The sequence below is a fragment of the Dreissena polymorpha genome, chromosome 9 (genome assembly GCF_020536995.1).
Source record: "Dreissena polymorpha isolate Duluth1 chromosome 9, UMN_Dpol_1.0, whole genome shotgun sequence".
Classification (NCBI taxonomy): Eukaryota; Metazoa; Mollusca; class Bivalvia; order Myida; family Dreissenidae; genus Dreissena; species Dreissena polymorpha.
In genome coordinates, this window is record NC_068363.1 from 61216615 (window position 1) to 61238599 (window position 21985).

General features: G+C 34.8%; 1 protein-coding gene across 3 annotated transcripts in view; it reads right to left on the reverse strand.

Moving 5' to 3' along the window:
• Positions 1-21985, reverse strand: part of LOC127846430 (uncharacterized) — a 62501-nt gene that overhangs the window by 35286 nt on the left and 5230 nt on the right. For all 3 annotated transcript variants that reach the window (XM_052377669.1, XM_052377668.1, XM_052377667.1), the window contains exon 2: positions 5968-6042. The gene's annotated coding sequence lies outside the window, so the exon portion shown is untranslated. The remainder of the gene's footprint in view (positions 1-5967; positions 6043-21985) is intronic.

Below are 21985 nucleotides of genomic sequence, written 5' to 3' on the forward strand. Positions count from 1 at the left end.
CAAAATTAAAGAGTCAATACTCGAACAATGATGTGTTTGCTCAACAAGTTAACTTCTCAACAATGAAACATAAAATCCTTGCAATTTTTAGTAATATACTTGCAAAGTATATAACAGCAATCAGGAAATAAACAAACATGCAAAGACAATATATCATGGGCCACATAATAGATGCTACATGGAGGCAAAATATGCTTATTTGGTTGCAAGCAGAGACATCCTTCCAATGACAGACCAATGTAATGACGACAATTTGTCCAACAATTTACCACGAAACTGTGTGCCCAAAACTGCTACATTACAATCAAATTACCCCATGTTTTCTGCGTATATACTTCCAGAACACAGAGCTGGTGAAATAATAGCTCCCCCAATTACAATTTTTTTCTCCATATCTGCCCAGACAAAATAAAGTACATCCCATCTATAATTATTCCAAATGATTTTAGCATACACCAAGAAAACAACTCAAGATGTAATTATTTAATTAGCCATTGGATAGGAAATAAATCACATTTATCCCCTGACACCATTATACAGCTTTTCTGTTCCCAAAGGTCACATGAAATTTAAAATGCCTGAATGTCTGAATAATTGGGCCAATGCTTTTTGGAAAAGCCTCATTTCGTACATTTAGTCTTACCACATAAACATATATCATAGTTGGAACAAAAATGCAAATAGGTACCTAATAGGTGTCTGTATTTAAAACATTTTAAAAAGACATTTTTTCCCAAGCTGTATATGTTTTCAAAAGTTTTTTATACATAATTATGATAAACCCTTATTATAAAGCATTTTAAAAGAATCAGTTTTTTTGGGGTAAATTTCCATCAATTTTAATTTCCAAGCAATTGCATTTGATGTCCCATGTTCATAGAAACCAGATACAAATTGAACATATTTACCAAGATCAGTGGAAAACAAGTCACAGAAATGTCCCTGATATATTCCTAGCCTGCTGCAGGGACCCTTTACGGCTACCTGTCTTACAACTGTTTAACCCATTTATGCCTAGTGGAGTCTTCCATCCTTCTAATTCAGATCAATTTATTTCCAAAATTAGGGATGTCTAGTATATTTATTTCTATATTTAGAAAATCTCTTACAGAAATTCCTTTAAGCAAACAGCGCAGACCCTGATGAGACACGGCATCTTGCGGCGTCTCATCTGGGTCTACGCTGTTTGCCAAGGCCTTTTTTCTAGACGCTTGGCAAAAATTGGGTTAATAACAAATGCTCCAGCTAGGATTTGAAAAGGGCAGGGTGGCTTAATTGGTCAAAAGGGCACTTTCTAACGCCCGGTCGTATCCAGAATGCTCTCTGTTGTATATTAATTTGTATATAATAAATAATTGTTAGAATATAACATATTATTTCCATTATTATTAAACCATGCAAATAAAATGTCCTCAATGAGGAATAAATTAACAAACTATTGTCAAGCAATATATGTCCCCTACCTGCTCCACCATTTTTATTTTTTATTTTTTTATTTGTTGCCATAGCAACCAGAATTTTTGACGCAGGAACAAAGTGAAATGAAGTGCATAATGTCCATATTGCCATCTATCCATGTTTCAAGTTTCATGAAAAAATATGAAGAACCTTTAAAGTTATCGCAGGATCCAGAAAAGTGTGACAGACAGACAGACTCACAGACAGACAGACGCACAGAGCACAAACCATAAGTCCCCTAAAAATCAGTAGGGGACAATAACAATGTAATAAGAGATTAATAAAATATAATATGTCTCAATTTTATTTTTTTTATAAATAAAAAGGCACATTGAGGCCTTGGAAGGGTGGGTCTTGAGGAGGGAAGGGTGGAGTGCCCTTCCATTTAGGCTTTGCAGGAGCATTGAATTATATATAGGAATACCAGGTTACTGTCCCACGTTTTGTAATATATCAGGTGAGGCTTAGAATAATATAACGGCGAGGCTTGCCGAGCCGTAATTTTATTCGTGCCGAGCCTGATATATTACAAAACGATGGGACAGTAACCTGTTATTCTGTTTATCCTACCACATTTTCCTAACAAGGGACAAAATTGTCACAAAACCAGGTTTTCATTGTGAAAAAAAATTCTGATAAAGGGAGAAAACTCAAACTGAACTTTTGAAATGACCAAAAAAAATTAACCCCTTTTGTAATTTTTTTTTTTTTTTTAAATCTATTTTTAGTCGTGGCGACCTTGACATTGGAGATATTGACGTGATTCTTTCGTGGGACACACCGTCCCATGATGGTGAACAAATGTGCCAAATGATTTTAAAATCTCACAATGAATGACATAGTTATGGCCAGGACAAGCTCATTTATGGCCATTTTTGACCTTTGAACTCAAAGTGTGACCTTGACCTTGGAGATATCGACGTAATTATTTCGAGCGACACACCGTCCAATGATGGTGAACAAATGTGCCAAATGATTTTAAAATCTGACGATGAACGACATAGTTATGGCTCGGACAGGCTCATTTATGGCCATTTTTGACCTTTGAACTCAAAGTGTGACCTTGACCTTGGAGATATCGACGTAATTATTTCGCGCGACACACCGTCCAATGATGGTGAACAAATGTGCCAAATGATTTTAAAATCTGACAATGAATGACATAGTTATGGCCCGGACAAGCTTATTCCGCCAGCCCGCCAGCCAGCCCGCCCGCATTCGCCAATCTAATAACCAGTTTTTTCCTTCGGAAAACCTGGTTAAAAATATGCAAAACAAATCAATTTTTTTTAATTTAAAATGTACGGATCCTCGCTGATTTTGCTGATCCATCTTTTACACGTTGACATACACATAGCAACGGCGTTCGAAGAGACGACACGAATAATCGCTCATTTTAACCCTTTGCATGCTGGGAAATTTGTTGTCTGCTAAAATGTCGTCTGCTGAATTTCTAAAATTAGCATTTTCTTCGATTATTTTTCTAAGACCACTATCAGAATAGCAAACAGTTTGGATCCTGATGAGATGCCACGTTCTGTGGCGTCTCATCTGGATCCAAACTGTTTGCAAAGGTTTTCAAAATCCGGTTCCAGCACTCAAAGGGTTAAACATCGCAAAGAGAAAAAAAGTTGTTTGCACTACGAATGGGAAGAGTACACCCGCTTCAATTATAAACGTCTTAAATTGGAGATCAGGAATGGACTGCAGCGACAAATTTAATCGAAGAACACACTTCACCGAATAGTTTGGAGACGCCATTTTGGAGATGTGTATTGGAATTGACATGTTGATGATGGTGTCAATATTGACATAAGCGTGTTAAACCGTTTGTTTAAATATTTGAGGATTAGCATACAGTAATCATTATCTTGACTTTCTGTGCAAAACTTGCGAGTGCAATGACTATATTAATATTTAAGATTTATTGTCCCATTGATGACGTCATTAAACTTCTGTAGTGCGGGCTGTGGTGATTTTAAACAAGAGCACCGCCTTGCGGGTGCAGACCGCTCATCTATTTTCTTTTTAAAGGTGAAGGGACTCTCATTTTCAATCACAAAGGAGGGAGGACATTTATTACATTATCTTCCAAAAATGCGAAAAAAATGCACAAAAAAAATAATTCCAGGGGGGGGGGGGGGGGGGGCGGGGGGGGGGGGGGTATAGTGTGAGGGTTGTGGTGGTAATTTGTGAGATGATCTTAAAAAAAAAAAAAAAAAAAAAAAGTTGGGGGTGGGGGGGGGGGATGAATTGGGGGGGGGGGGGGGGGGTATAGTGTGAGGGTGTGGTGGTGGTAATTTGTGAGATGATCTTTAAAAAAAATAAAAAATTAGGGGGGGGGGGATTCGGGTGGGGGGAGGGGGGGGTTGGGGGGGATTCTTGGTGAGATGGTTAGAGGGTATTTCAAACATATAATAATAAAAATAAATAGTTGTGTTTTTTGCGGGCTGTGTGTGATTTAAAACAAGAGCACCGCCTTGCGGGTGCAGACCGCTCATCTATTTTCTTTTTAAAGGTGAAGGGACTCTCATTTTCAATCACAAAGGAGGGAGGACATTTATTACATTACCTTCCAAAAAATGCGAAAAAAATGCACAAAAAAAATAATTCCGCGGGGGGGGGGGGTTATAGTGTGAGGGTGTGGTGGTAATTTGTGAGATGATCTTAACAAAAAAAAAATGTGGGGGGGGGGGGGTGAATTGGGGGGGGGGGTGAATTGGGGGGGGGGGGGGTGTGGTGGTCATTTGTGAGATGATCTTAAAAAAAAAAAGGGGGGGGGGATTCGGGTGGGGGGAGAGGGGGCGGGGGGGATTCTTGGGTGAGATGGTTAGAGGGTATTTCAAACATATAATAATAAAAATAAATAGTTGTGTTTTTCAACCGTTAAAAAAAAATTGGGGGGTGGGGGGGATATAGTGTGAGGGTGTGGTGGTCATTTGTGAGATGATCTAAAATATAAAAAAAATATAGGGGGGGGGGGATTCGGGGGGGGAGGGAGGGGGGGGCACAGGGGATGGTTTGAGTGGAGTCTATTGTGGTATGTCAGGTAAGAGTCGTTTTGTCAAAGTATCAATCAAATCTAATCATAAATAAAGAAGTTATGGCAATTTTAGCAAAATTTAATAATTTGACCTTGAGAGTCAAGGTCATTCAAAGGTCAAGGTAAAATTCAACTTGCCAGGTACAGTAACCTCATGATAGCATGAAAGTATTTGAAGTTTGAAAGCAATAGCCTTGATACTTACGAAGTAAAGTGGATCGAAACACAAAATTTAACCATATATTCAAAGTTACTAAGTCAAAAAAGGGCCATAATTCCATAAAAATGACATCCAGAGTTATGCAACTTGTCCTTTTACTGTACCCTTATGACAGTTTGCGAGTGTTCCAAGTATGAAAGCAATATCTATGATAATTTAGGGGTAAAGTGGACCAAAACACAAAACTTAACCAAATTTTCTAAGTATAAAGGGCCCATAATTCCGTCCAAATGCCAGTCAGAGTTACATAACTTTGCCTGCACAGTCCCCTTATGATAGTTAATAAGTGTTGCAAGTATGAAAGCAATAGCTTTGATACTGTAGGAATAAAGTGGACCTAAACACAAAACTTAACCAAATTTTCAATTTTCTAAGTATAAAAAGGGCACATAATTCTGTCAAAATGCCAGTCAGAGTTACATTACTTTGCCTGCACAGTCCCCTTATGATAGTTAGTAAGTGTTGCAAGTATGAAAGCAATAGCTTTGATACTTAAGGAATAAAATGGACCTAAACACAAAACTTAACCAAAATTTTCAATTTTCTAAGTATAAAAAGGGCACATAATTCTGTCAAAATGCACGCCAGAGTTATCTAACTTTGCCTTCCCAGTCCCCTCATGATAGTAAGTAAGTGTACCAAGTTTGAATGCAATAGCATTGGTACTTTCTGAAAAAAGTGGACCTAAACGCAAAACTTAACCAAAATTTTCAATTTTCTAAGTATAAAAAGGGCACATAATTCAGTCAAAATGCACGCCACAGTTATCTAACTTTGCCTGCCCAGTCCCCTCATGATAGTAAGTAAGTGTACCAAGTATGAATGCAATAGCATTGATACTTTCTGAGAAAAGTGGACCTAAACGCAAAACTTAACCGGACGCCGACGCCAAGGTGATGACAATATAGCTCATAATTTTTTTTCAAAAACTAGATGAGCTAAAAAATAAACGTTTTTGTGATTTATGACTTTAAAATAGAATAAAATATGTACGTTCTTGGTATCATATTGTTTGTTTTGTTTAACCTGATTCATGTTGATATAAATTGTTTACTTTATTGCAAATCCCACGTTACTCCAAACATTGACTGATATAAGAACTTCCTGTTGACCATGATATAAAAAAATATATCCGGCAACGTTATATCAGGCAAATATCAATGCGGTGGTATGATAAAAATGCATATTGACATAAGGGTTTGGACTGATATAATAGATATTAGGACACTAATACATGAACACTCACCTGACTTTGGTCTAGATCTGTTAATTGTCTTGGGAAGAATGTGTGATGGTATTTCTTTCAGCAGCTGAGTGATACCTGAAATGATAATATTAAACCAATGTTAGCTTATTTTATAAAAGCGAATTTTTCACAAAACATATTTAGGAAAGATGCTGATGTACTATAGGAATCAACTAATTGGTCGCTGGACCAATCCAAATTATGAAAGGACTACTGGTACATGCATTCAAAAGAGTCATCGCCAATGTGGCAGGAAGAAACTTTACTATTAAGTTTATCACACCGTGCCAGACTTGACCTAAATGTATTTTTTTAGGGTTGCAAAAATGCTTGTTTTCAACAAGAGGGCCATGAACCCTTAGGCGCTAATCAGAGATCCCAAACTTAACCGTTCCGATCACGTAGTGTTCACAATGTTTCACAATATATACTTATAAACCGACTACACAAGACGCACAATGGATGATAAACGACAGACAAAAGGCCATCAGAAAAGCTCACCATGTGCACCTTACTTTCAGGTACATCACACAATTTTTCATTAAAGAATACAGAGAAATCAAAATTGCAGTTTATGGAACTAAATGTGACACATCCAAATGTACATCATTATTATCAGCACATGAAAGCAACATGATGGTAATAAAAAGAATAAATACTTGTTACCAGCCATCTAAGTGACACCATAAATTGCATTCAAAGATTTTTAAAAATCCCCTTAATGTGACATGTGTTTTGAAATGCATGTTATGACCGAAAATTAATAACAAGACCTGTCACATGTAACATGCAGATTAGAATCGTTGTACATTTGCGCACAATTTTAATTGCAAAAATCGGACACATGAGATTGAAGACATGTTATAACCATCATGTTTAACATGGAAAGATGATAACATCTGAATATTTCTGTCTTAACCATGATTCATGTCTTAATGCCGTCCATCAATAGAAAGTGAAAACACAAAATTATTCTGGCCTAATCCAATAGAATAGTGCTTCTGTGATGAGTCTTTGAAGCAAGCAAATGTAATTAACATTGATTGATCTTTGCACTTTGTAATTGCACAACAAAAATATTGTTTCAGTCATATCATCCTCTGCTTGATGAAATTTTCAAATTAAACAAGATTCTAAAATAGATCATTGTTCATTGGTCGATATTCAATGATTTGCAGTTAATATGAAATAAACTATAATAATTATGGGTTTTAGAAATACTGTTTTACAGCCACACATCTGAACGACAAAAAATAATGCCACTGTGTACATGATTTTTTTTTATATTTTAACATGACATGTGAACTCTTTGTGTATTTGAAATAATAGCTAATTTTTACTAAGGTGTGCTTGGGTCTCACGCTTTTTTTGTTATTTATCAGTTATTGTAAATTGTATTCTTCTGCTGTTTTTTTATCAGCAAGTTTTGCATTTAATTTATTTTAAGACATATGTGAGTACACATTGCACACTTATGAAGGTCCACATAGTAACAGTACATAATGGACTCGTATTTACCCTTTGCATGCTGGGAAATTTGTCGTCTGCTAATATGTCGTCTGCTGAATTTCTAAAATTAGCATTCTTTGATTTTTTTCAAAGAATACTATCAGAATAGCAAACAGTTTGGATCCTGATGAGACGCCACATTCTGTGGCATCTCATTAGGATCCAAACTGTTTGCAAAGGCCCTTAAAATTCGGTTCCAGCGCTGAAAGGGTTAATTTTGACAATTTCTTGCAACAGTGCATCCATTTCAGACTGGAGCAATCTTTATTGCTCAATGGAAATGGACATATTTTTGCTAATTGTTTCTCGTTAATTCCAAGTTTCTTACTAATATTGCCAGGAGAGAACCATGTTTAAATCCCCATTAGTCTCTTCAGGACATCTCATGTCCAATTAAAATGTGAACATCATTAAACAGGTCTCCAAAGAATTCGGGAAAAAGGACTTGTGTGAGACAGGGTCACATGATTTCACAGTTTTCAGCAGTTTGGTTTTTCTCCCTTGACTAGAAGTCTTCTCTTTTTTTTAATCTTTAATTATTTAAGACATATGCATTAGTTCTTGCCAAAATTACAAGAAATTAAAATGCTACTAGATTGAAAGCGATTTTTTCCAAGTGTGACATAACGTTTTATGTCAAATGTTTGAATAGAAAAGGTTCGATCGATTTAAATGCTTATATTGTCTTGGGCTTGAGATGGGGTTAATTAAAACAATTACGACCCAAGTGTCACTAGCATTTTTTCTTTATATTTAAGTATCAAACCTTATTGCAATTTTGGAGGATAACTGTTTTTGCTGTTGTCCTGCAAAATAATGGTTATTCATGTCAATTTGTTCTAAAGAATGAAATATATTGCTATTTACTTTAAATGTATAGTAAAAATCCTATAACATACACTTCTTGACCAAACAAACACAAATTATCAAAACTTTTGCAATTGAACATGTTGATGCTGTTGGCAAGTACAAGTCTATGCAGTTTCGTTGATAAAAAATATCATAATTGAATATTTGCGGAAAGCCATACATTGCATAATTCTCAATCAAATTTAGCAGGGAGATTTCGCTGTCATTTCACAAGAGCACATAAATCTGTATTTCGGAGCACTGACAAATAACATTAACAGCAGGCCAGCCAGCCCTTACATATAATTATCCCCACGTTTTTCGGAGAAAAAGTGGGGATATTGTATTGATGTGCGTCTGTCAGTCTGTTTGTCCGTCCGTCCTGGCCACCTGCTCCTCCTACACTATAAGCACTAGAATCTTGAAACTTACAAACAAGGTAGCTATGAGCATATGTGCGACGGTGACAGTGACGGAATTTTGATCTGACCCCTAGGTCAAAAGTAATGGGGGTTTGGGCGGGGCCAGGTCAGAGATTTTCACTTATTTTTATGCTCCACCTTAAGGTGCATTGGCCATAACTTTTGCAATATAAATGATAGCAACTTGATATTTGGCATGCATGTGTATCTCATGGAGCTGCACATTTTGAGAGGTTAAAGGTTAAGGTCAAGGTCATCCTTCAAGGTCAAAGGTCAAAAAAACAAATCCAAGGGAAGTAATAAGCTTTAAAGGGAGGTAAGTAAATAACCTGCCAAATGATATAAAAAAATTAAATAAGTCAAAGTGGCGCATAGAGTCACACAGTAGCCAGGTCCAGCTAAAATGACTCCGTGAAGGGGCGTGGGACCTGGTAATAAACTTAGAACAACAACAACAACAACAGTCACACAGTAGTGGCGCAGAGATGTATTTAGTATTCAATTGTTTGTGTTAACTCATCTGTGAAATGGTTTAGCTCAATCTAATGTTTATACAAGGTGAAGGGATTATAAAATATTGGCGCAAAGGGACACCTGTATATGAGAGAAGAGATAGAATGCTGCAAGCATAAAAAGCATGAGAAACTCATGGAATATAGCCTCAAGAATCTATAAAAGGGCTGAAACTTTCAATTTGTGCAATTACAATTTTAGACTCATTACTGAAAATCTGTCAAAGTGTGTGGGAAAAATGTGAGAAACAATTTAAAGCAAGATGGACTTTGAACAGGCACATCAAAGACAGACATGAAATTCAACATATTCATTGTTGTGTACAAGATTGCGATAAAAAATTTCTGAGACGCTACTATTTAGTCAACCATTTAACCTCAAAGCATAACTTTTCCAAAACAGAAGCAAGAAGATTTGCTATAAGAGAGCATGTTCAGTCATCTCATAAGTCATTCCAATTAGGATGACATGTACATATTTGACTACAGTTAAGTTGATTCATTATTAGATTTGTTAGGAGAGCAGGATGAGGAGGTGAAATTAAGGTATAGATTTTCACTCATTTTTTAGGTTATTTTACATTAACTTCTTCATTTGCACATTGAATTACTTCAAATTTATACTGAACAACTCTTATGACAATACGGTCAATCTCAACTATGCATGGCCCCATAACCAACCCTGGGGCGCCCCTGTGTCAAACATGCGGCGTGGGGATACGCGTCGGCCTCTGCTGCGCCATTTCTAGTTGATGATATGCTTTTATGGTGATTTCTTAATGGAATTCATAGAGACAGGCAAGAACTTCTTAATTGGATTGCATGAGTGACAGGGGAGAGATTTAGGGAAAGTTTCTGCAAAACAGGCCGTTAAAATGAATTAACATGTGCATGAAATTCTAAAAGGTTGCATTTTTCAATATTGCCCAATGCCCATTATTCTCAATGATGATTTGTATCCATTCAAATTTTACGTCATTGCACTGCATCAATTTGTGCCACACATACAATTGTTTTGCATTGTGAAGTCCTTAAAAAGGATCTCTAGGCCAGGCAGAAAACACAAATACCATCACATACCGTAACACTTTTACTAAAAATGCTCCATACAAGAATAAGCCAATTATTTGCACTGTTACAATTTAACAATCTTAAGATCCCAAGCCAAGAACAATACGAATGTTATCATAGATAATGTTCAAAGTTAAAAAAAAAGGTCCCACAGAATTTAAGCCCATAATGCCTGAGGTGGCAGTGTGTTTTTTTCCGTAAGAAATCAGATCGGAATATGGAAACCTTTATACTCATCCTAAAAATAGAAATATTGTAAATAACATAATTGAAAACTACAATATGATAGATATCTGGCGTACAGTATACCCAAACGAAAGCAAATTCACCTGGCACTCAAACACAAAACCAACAATATTTTGTAGACTAGACTATTTTTTAATATCTGAATCTCTTTGCAACATTATTGACACATGTAACATAAAACCAGGATTTATGACTGATCACTCTCTAGTTGAACTTAAACTGCATAATATACAACCTGAAAGAGGCCCAGGATACTTTAAAATTAACAACAGCATCTTATTGGATACACAATATCAAACACAAATAAAACAGGAAATATTAAATACAGTTCAAAATAATAAAGATGCAAACCCAAACACCTTATGGGAAGTAATTAAAGGAAATATACGTAACACAACAATTAGATACACATCATTTAAACAAAAAGAAACACACAAACTTGAAACTGAAACCATCAAAACCATTGAAACACTTGAAAAACAATTGCATCAAACAAACACAAATGATACCACCGACATTGAAAATGAAATAACATTAAAAAAACAAATATTAGATGGAATCTATCATACACGTCTCAATGGAATAATACTAAGAGCGCGTGCACAGCATGTTGAACACAATGAAAAAAATACAAAATACTTCGCAAACATTGAAAAACGTAGAAGTGAACAAAAAACTGTACACAAATTAGTAGTCAATGGCAAAGATATAACAAACATGACTCAAATACTAGAAGAACAACGTTTATTTTTCGAAACCCTCTATAAACGAAAAAATGTTGAAAATAACACCCTTTTTAAAAATACACATCACGCTTTAAACGAAGAGGAAAAACAACTGTGCGACGGATTGCTTAATGAATATGAATGTGGATTAGCCCTAAAAGATATGCAAAATAACAAAAGCCCAGGATCTGATGGCATCACAATCGAATTTTATAAAATATTCTGGAATGATATAAAAACACATCTAATTAATTCACTAAACTATTCATTTAACAACGAAAACTTAACTACGCTACAAAAACAAGGTATTATATCACTTATTCCAAAACCTGGAAAAAACTTAGAATCCTTATCAAACTGGCGCCCGATTAGTTTACTAAACAATGATTATAAAATTGCAACTAAAAGTATAGCAAACAGAATAAAAAAAATATTACCAGCAATCATTTCAAGATCTCAATCTGGTTTCATAAAAGGACGTTACATTGGTGAAAACGTTCGTCTTATCCAAGAATGCATAAATTATTTCAACAATTCAAATAATCCTGGTCTAATTTTCTTTGCAGACTTCGAAAAGGCATTCGATTCGCTTGATCATTCATTTATGTTCTCTTGCTTAGAAAATATGAACTTTGGTGAAAGTCTCATTCAATGGGTCAAACTATTTTATACCGATATTAACAGTTTAATCATTAACAATGGCTTCTTTTCAAACAGTTTTAACATCGAACGAGGGGTTCGACAAGGATGTCCACTCTCATCATCGCTATTTATTATCTGCATCGAGTATCTATCACATCACATCCAATCAAATAAACACATAAAAGGCATATCACTAGAACCTGACGAAGAAATCAAACAGTCCCTATTTGCTGACGATGCAACTTATTTTTTAAACGACACTTACGATTCTTTCCATAACCTAATAGAATCGCTAACCCTTTACGGAATGACATCGGGTCTGAAACTAAACAAAAGTAAATGTACTGTGCTACGAGTAGGTAAATTAAAACAAAATAATGTCCAATATAAAAAAGAAATGAAATTTAATTGGACATCCGATGAAGCCACAACGTTAGGAATTACTTTCACAAATAATGAAAAAGATACAGTTCTTAAAAACATACTACCTAAATTACAGAATTTTAAAAACTGCTTAAAATCATGGCATCACCGTAAACTTACACTTATCGGAAAAAACACAGTATTGAAAACGTTTGCACTTCCTAAATTAATTTATGTATTAACAGTCCTCCCAAATCCACCAAATGATATTATTAACGATATAAAATCAGCAATATTTAATTTCATATGGGACGGTAAGCCTGATAAAATAAAACGAACTCAGTTAATTCAATCTGTAGAAAATGGAGGTATCCAATTAACGAACATTGACTCATTCTTGAATGCAATCAAATGCAGCTGGGTTAAAAGATACCTAGATAATGCCAATACAAGTAAATGGAAATTATTCTATCAGAAAATTCTAAAAAAATATGGTGACTCCTTACTCTTTGAATGTAACATCAGCAATACTATCTTACATGAAACTGCAAACGAAAACATATTTCTGTCTGATGTTCTATCAGCATGGAGTGATGTCACTCATAACCTAGAAACCCAAACAAGCAGCAAAACTATTCTATGGAACAATAAAGACATAACTTCAAACAATAAGACGTTTTTCTATAAAGATTGGTTTGAACGAAGCATTAAATATGTCGACCAATTATATGACTACAGAATTAAGGATTTCTACTCTTTTAATGATATATGCTACATATACGGAATACCTTCAAATAATTTTTTGAAGTACTACACATTAATCAAAAGCATACCCATACATATTAAATCTGAAATCAATACAAATAATACACCATGTACTCAAACAACATTCGTAGAAAATATACTTGGAAGAAAAAACAAAACAAATAAAATATTTTACACACTACAAATTAAAAACCCTACAGAAAACTCAAAAACCCAAAATAAATGGAAAGTCCTTTTCGGAGTACATGAACTTAATTGGAAACACATATTTACCATGCCATATAAAGCAACTATTGAAAGCACTCTGAGAAATTTTCAATATAAATACATTCATAGAATTATAGCTACAAATAAATATCTCTTTAAATGCAAATTATCTAATTCAAATCTGTGTGACTTCTGCAGTGAAAACATCGAAACTATAGAACACCTGTTTTGGGAGTGCAAACACATCCAGCCTATTTGGAATCAATTAACATCTTTTCTTGAACAACAGCAACTAAACGTTAAACTATCTTTCTTAAATGTAAGTTTCGGAATTTACTCATTGAAATCAAAAGATTGTAATAATATTGTGAATTTTATTCTTATAATGATGAAATTGTTCATCTTTAACATGAAGTTCAAAAAACAAGTACCAAATTTTAATTGTTTTATCCATAGTCTCAAACTTAAAGTCCAGATTGAGAAAGAAATAGCCCTCAGTAATGACACATTACAAAACTTTGAACAAAAATGGAATCGGATTAAATTCTCATGATGTTTGTCCACTTATATACATTTCACTCTAATGTAAGTTTATCTTTCTAAAATATTTTTGTATGTTTTTTTTTTCAATCCTATAAGATCATTTTGAATATACAACGAAACACACAAGTCCAGTATGCTTTCTTCCGACTTTATACAACTCATCATTTTTCATAACAATTCTTCCATTATTTTTTTCTTTTCTCTTTAAAAAAAATACATATTAGCATATCTTGTATAACATGTCTGAACTTTATTGCTTTGTACAATCACTATGTTGTATATATTCATGTATACATTGTATGTATTATATTAAAAAAAAAAAAAAAAAGAAATCAGATCGGGTCCAGTATTTGGCCCCATTCCCAATTTCAAAGAAGAATATATATACTTAAAATTCCCAATTGAAGGTTTCCAAAAAATAATATTTATTTTTTAATTTTTATAGATTTCAACATTTTGTTCATATCCCATCCAGCCATATTAGTTCAACCTTATTAAAATTAATACTGAAAAACACTTTTATTCTCAATTTGAAGCATTTCTTTAGCAAAACAGCAACAACACTAAATTTCCCAATTTTAGCCAAAACACCGTGAATTTTCCCAATTCAAGGGACACAGTCCCATTCCCAAAATGGTGGAAAAAAAACACTGGGTGGTGTGGCCTATTTATAAGATTACACACCTTTTGGTGGAGTTGGGTGAAATATCAAAAATGCAAGATGAGAGGATGTGGCCAGCAGACAGATACACTTTAGAGAACAAATAAAACCCTTCATGATCTTAATCCATTTATGCCAAGTGTCTACAAAAAAGGCCTTGGCAAACAACTTAGACCCAGATGAGACACTGCATGATGCGGCCTCTCGCTGGGTCTGCGCTGTTTGCTTAAAGGAATTTATGTAAGAAATATTCTAAATATAGAAATAAATAGTGCTCAAACATGTACCCGAAAAAACCCGGATCTGCCGGTCGAAAAAATACCCGCCGATCCAGGTCAAAGTTTATGCGAACGATACCGGTTCAGGTCGCAAGCTACGAAGTACATGTACAAGCTTACATGTTAAACGTGAAGTCAAATCATCTCTTTTAAACAAGTGAAGTAAAATCACATCCTTTATCAGTTTAGGCAGTGTTGTTATTACACATTGTCAGAAATGAATGGAAGTGACCCACCAAAAGCAGAAATGTCGACTTTAGTTTGTTATTCAGATCCCAAAATGGCCACGTTATAAAAACAAAACTTGTATAATAAAGTATATTGACTCTAAAGTAGACAAGGCAGTTAGAGCTTACAGTGAAACTTATTTTGGCTTCTCCCCAAAATAAGACAAACTTTATTTTTGCTTGACATGTTGTTCTTGCTATTAATGCACTTTGAATCGCTATTCCAAGTAATACTTACGTTTGCTGATTAATTTCAACATCGTTGTGTAAACTTAATCAATAGTTATATGCAGTTCAGTATTTCATTCATAACTGAATAAATTAAAACAATAAAAAGTATAATATTCTAAACAATATACTTGACGAACAGTTGAATATTTAAGAACGCTAAAACATGCTATGCCAATTAATGTAGTTTTATTTTAATCATCTGACCCGAACCGACCCGAATTTTCTCGGGTATTTTTATTTTTATTTTTTAGTAAGCTACTAACATAGTTTTGTCTCCAAAAACAAGAGATAACACACATTTAACAAACACTGCCCACAAACAGACAGGAATCTTATGGCTGCAGTTAATGCAGTCATTCTAATACAACACAAATATGGATCTTTTTATGGCAATTAAGGTCACTATGGCATCTTAAGAAAATGGATGGTAAATCAATTAATTTCAGCAATAAGTTTCATGCAGGAAAGCAATAGATAAAATCTTGGCAGGCACTTATAAAATTATTTCACAGATTCTGACCATTCCACTACCAAAAGACCAGAACACACAGATACAAAATAGATAAAAAATAAGGGGTAATTGCAACAATTTCTCTTTGTATGTAATTTCTATATCAGTCATAATTTCCCCGAGAACAGAATAGAAAAATGAATTAGCAAAGATTATTCACAATGGCAGTATTTGTTTCTGCCGGCTTATATCAAGGCAATTGGGCCCTCAGAGTTTTCTCTGGTATTAAAGTTCCCTTGTGACTCGAAAGGAATTAGATTTGATAATATATTTCATCAAAAATGCATATTATATATTGGCATAATGGCTTTTCCAGGCATTTTGGGATGTCTGATCGTGGCATTGATCACGGTAATTGTTTTTGAAGTCCACTTGCATAAATAATTAGATCAGTGTGAACAAAATGATTGGTGACATCACGGCAATGATCGATACCATGGCAACATGTGCCACACATTACAGCGAGTATTATTTAAGACAAGAGGCATTGTGGGCCATGAATTAATCCTTTGCATGCTGGGAAATTTGTCGTCTGCTAAAATGTCGTCTGCTGAATTTCTAAAATTAACATTTTCTTCGATTTTTTTTCAAAGAATACTATCAGAATAGCAAACAGTTTGGATCCTGACGAGACGCCATGTTCTGTGGCGTCTCATCTGGATCCAATCTGTTTGCAAAGGCCTTAAAAATTCTGTTCCAGCACTGAAAGAGTTAACACCTTTGTAGCAGGCCTTTCTTCTGGTGAACTCACACTTTCCTAATCCGAATTTCAATGCCAAGCTTCACATGTATACAACATGTTTACATTACAGCACACAATCCCTACGGCCTGCCCAAAGTCCTTTTTTTTTGGGGGCATATTCATAAAGAATAATCATCCTTTTGAATGCTTTTTTGTTAAAGTTTGTTTGTGCTGTTTGTTGTTATTGTCAGACAGAAAATATTGTTTATTATGTTAATGTTTTTGCAAAACGTTTCTTAGCAGAATAAATCTTCATAGTTATAAGATCATTAAATATGCAATGTATATCAATAATAAAGAATGTAAACGCTGAGAGGAAGGCAATAACCAAGAATCAATAATAGAAAATTATAAGTATGCAGATATAAAAATGGAAACTAAATAATTATAACAGAAAAATACTAAAATATTTTATACACTTACAAAAATATCTCAATATTTATTTTTATTGTAACTCATTTAAATGATTACACAAATAACAAAAACAAAATTGTAAACATACCAAAAACTTCCTTCCTTAATAAATCAGACTTCACCATGCTACATTAGAAAGTATTTTTCCTAAAAAATTACCTAAAACCAATGCCAGTACCTTAAATGCTACATCAAACAGATTAGGCATTGTTAAAAAATGGGGGTTTTCATAAAAGGGAAAACCATATCAGGAAAACTACCATACACTTTCATATTCATACAATGGAACAATCAACACTAGCTAATCTGTCTTAATCCCAAAATTTCATGTATTACAAGGACCAGCTTGATTTAAGGACAGATAAGATTATCAAGAAATGATTGCACAACTGCAATAAAATAATATTTTGATTTAACCATTTGCATGCTGGGAAATTTGTTGTCTGCTAAATTGTCGTCTGCTGGATTTCTAAAATGAGCATTTTCTTTGATTTTTTTCAAAGAATACTATCAGAATAGCAAACAGTTTGGATCCTGATGAGACGCCACGTTCTGTGGCGTCTCATCTGGATCCAAACTGTTTGCAAAGGCCTTCAAAATCCGGTTCGAGCACTGAAATATTTAAGGGGTGTTAGGCTAGATTTACATATAGAATATATTTCAAGCCTGTCACAGGTTATATGTTATTATGCAGATATATATTGTGATATTTAATGACTTATTTTCAGGTATGGTCTGCAACTTATTTGTCTATGCATATTTATTTTTTAATAAGGTGGATTCATATCAAAAGATGCTGTGTAATGCTTATTATCATCTTTTCCGATGAAATTATTACATGGAAATAGACAACAACAAAGTAAACAATGGAATCTCGTACTTAAACCCCACACATATTATTCAGGACACACTATTTCGTTGTTTTTTTTTAGATGTTGGGATCCTGCAGTTGAAAACCTACTTGTTGTTGTTTTAATTGAATGGGTTTAGTTTGTTTTTTGTAATATGTTGTAATACTGTCAAAAACTGTGATATTTATTGAAACTGTTTGCACTTGTTTCTGAAATTTTGCTATTCAACTAGAGAATTGTGTTATTGTTTTTTGTAAAATAAGAACTTTGGAAAGTGTTACATGTGTAATTTTAATTCTAAATATATCGCAATAACCTATATTTTTTAATCCTGTTATCCCCACGCTTTTCGGAGAAAAAGTGGGGATATTGTGGTTTTGTCCGTCTGTCCGTCCTGGCCACCTGCTCCTCCTACACTATTAGCACTAGAACCTTGAAACTTACATACAAGGTAGCTAGGAGCATATGTGCGACGGTGAACTATTTGGAATTTTGATCTGACCCCTGGGTCAAAAGTTATGGGGGTTGAGGTTGGGCCGGGTCAGAGATTTTTACTCATTTTTTTAGGTTATTTTACTATACACTTCAACACCGTTATTTCGAACACCGATAATCCGAAGTCACTGTTATTTCGAAGTATTTTTCGTGTCCCGATTTTGGTTCTCCTTTGTTTAATGTAAAATTTCATTGTTAATCCGAACTTCGATAAACCGAAGAAATCGTTAATTCGAAGTGATTCAGTCGGTCCCAACACTATAATTCGCACCTAATTATCTATCTTTAATCCGAAGTCAAAACTGCAAAATACGGTACGTAATTTCACACCTTTGTCGTGGCGCGTCAAAAGCCGATCATTACACCTTTGTCGTCTGCGCGAACGCCGTTGTTCAGAGATACATCGCGTATTAGTTTTAAAAAAATGTTTCATTTCCGAAAATGTATTCATATGTATGTATGTCTGATAATTTGTGCTATTCTTTATATTTTATATGTTCTGTAATTAGACAAATATAAAAACAAGAAAAAGAATCGTTTTATTCCTCCGTTTGTTACAAGTGGAAATCTATTTGCTATCTGACTAGTTTACGCTTTTAAGTAAGCGTGTAACAAAACCATGCGAATTCCACAACGTTTCATTTTTACAGAATCAAAGAAGTCTTCTGTCAAATGTTTATTTCGAATTATCGTTAATCCGAAGTTTTTTTAACGGTCCCGACGACTTCGAAATAACGGTGTTGAAGTGTATTTTCATCATTTCTACACCGATTGTCTTTAAAACACTGTATTATGTGAATTGGGAATAAGACATCAATTTGGGAATAAATTGTGTTTTATCAAAATTGCATAATATGCAGTTTTATATGTTGCATTTATCAAGTTTAACAAATTATAATTAAAACATATACTTGCATATATAATAGCATCATTTAAATTGATTTTACTTCAAAACTGGATTTTTTATTAATTAAAAAAAAAATCCTCATGAAATGAAACTGTGTCCATGCCGCGCATGGACACGGTTTAAAATGCACTTTAAATGATACAAATTCAATCACTGTTAATGAAAAAGTCATGGAAAATTTCTTATTAAGCTTAATTTATAGATAATATATTACAAAAATATACGAAGATCATGAAATGAATAGTTTTGTTTCAGAAAATCACCAAAATGATGTCATTCCCAGTTTGATGTCTTATTCCCAATTCACATAATACAGTGTTTTAAATTGATACTGAACCTCTCTTATGACAATACGGTCAATCTCAACTATGTATGGCCCCATTACCAACCCTGTGGCGCCCTGCCCACATAGGCAACACCCACCCAAAATTGCCTTTTACTACAATTTCTTCATTTCTACACCGATTCACTTCAAATTGATACTGAACCTCTCTCATGACAATACGGTCAATCTCAGCTATGCATGGCCCCATTATCAACCCTGGGGCGCCCTGCCCACATAGGCCACCCCCACCCAAAATTGCATTTTTACTATAATTTCTTCATTTCTACACTGATTCACTTCAAATTGATACTAAACCTCTTTAATGACAATACAGTCAATCTCAACTATGCATGGCACCATTACCAACCCTGGGGCACCCCGCCCACATAGGCCACGAACACCCAAAATTGCCTTTTACTATAATTTCTTCATTTCTACACCGATTTACTTCAAATTGATACTGAACATCTCTTATGACAATACGGTCAATCTCAACTATGTAAGGCCCCATTACCAACCCTGGAGCGCCCTGCCCATAATAGGCCACACCCACCCAAAATTGTCTTTTACTATAATTTCCTCATTTCTACACCGATTCACTTCTAATTGATACTGAACTTCTCATATGACAATACGGTCAATCTCAACTATGTATGGCCCCATTACCAACCCTGGGGCGCCCCGCACATAATAGGCCACACCCACATAGGCCACGCCCACCCAAAATTGCTTTTTACTATAATTTCTTCATTTCTACACTGATTCACTTCAAATTGACACTGAACCTCTCTTATGACAATACAGTTAATCTCAACTATGCATGACCCCATTACCAACCCTGGGGCGCCCCGACCACATAGGCCACGCCCACCCAAAATTGCCTTTTACTATAATATCTTCATTTCTACACCGATTCCTTTCAAATTGATACTGAACCTCTATTATGACAATACAGTCTCAACTATGCATGGCCCCATTATCAACCCTGGGGTGCCCCGCCCACATAGGCCACTCCCACCCAAAATTGCCTTTTACTATAATTTCTTAATTTCTACACCGATTTACTTCAAATTGATACTGAACATCTCTTATGACAATACCAACCAATACCATGACTTACCAACCCTGGGGTGCCCTGCCCATAATAGGCCACACCCACCCAAAATTGTCTTTTACTATAATTTCTTCATTTCTACACCGCTTAAATTCTAATTGATACTGAACTTCTCTTATGACAATACGGTCAATCTCAACTATGCATGGACTCATTACCAACCATGGGGCGCCCCTGGGTCAAACATGCGGCGTGGGGATACGCGTCAGCCTCTACTGCGCCATTTCTAGCTTTTTTTGTTTCGTCAAAAATTGGAGTCGGCGGGTCCGAAAATCATTTCATTTAAAAATTCTTGCCTAATGGAGTGTTTAAAATTGCGTGATGTTACTAAAGGTGCTTTTAGGACTAATTTCATTTGAAGATATAGATGTGTTTCATTGCATAATTTGATTTTTTGTCTCTGTGTAAAGGTTATAAAAGATATGTTGTCTTTGTTATGATGTTATTAGTATTAACTTTTTTTCCGATGTTTTTTTTTTTTTCTTTTTTTCGACCGCCCGCTGGACCATTTTAAAAATAATTTTGTAAACCAATAAAAAAAAAAGTCGTGGCCTTAAGTAGAAATTTAGCAGAAAGTGAGTGTTACACAATTGCAAATAAAATTAAAACAAAGCAGGTGACCATATGTTTTTATTTGTTTTGTTACAATCAGGAGGTTTTCTGCCTTTTTTGGGAAAAGGAGTCTTACCAAATTGGGAATTTTTTATCGACAAAATTGGTCATTTTGGGAATTTTTGCTTCAATGAAACGGCTCATTTAGAAAAAAAAAGAGAATTAATCATGCTTAAATAATTCAGTGGTTTAACAAATAAATTTGTTTTTATTTGTTATTTTGTCTTCTTTATGTAAACAGATGTTAATGTCAAAATCTCTCTCTCTCTCTCTCTCTCTCTGTCTCTCTGTCTCTGTCTCTCCCTCCCTCCCTCCCTCCCCTCCCTCCCTCCCTCCCTCCCTCCCTCCCTCTCTCTCTCTCTCTCTCTCTCTCTCTCTCTCTCTCTCTCTCTCTCTCAACGAACACTCAAATCCGGCAATCCCAGTGATTCTATATATAGCTCTTAAATTACGTCATGGAAACCGGGCAACTAATCGTATTAATCGTGTGACAATTTAACTGGATTCCTGTCTTGCGCGATTAATTACCGGAAACCAGTCGAATTTTCATCCGGGTTATGTGAAAGCCAAGATATAAACGTTAAAACAGAAAAAAGTCTCACAATTGGCGTTCATACACGAACAAAATAAAACGTTCGGACTCGGAAAATATTAATTGAGTTGACGCATTTTTTAAGAATGAATCATCAAAAACCGTTGAAACCCCGCAGGATTCGGAGGTACATGTAATCAACATCGATTAATACTATCGGATTATTGTGAAAGTGAAAGTAGACAATCGGCAGCTGCCTCACCT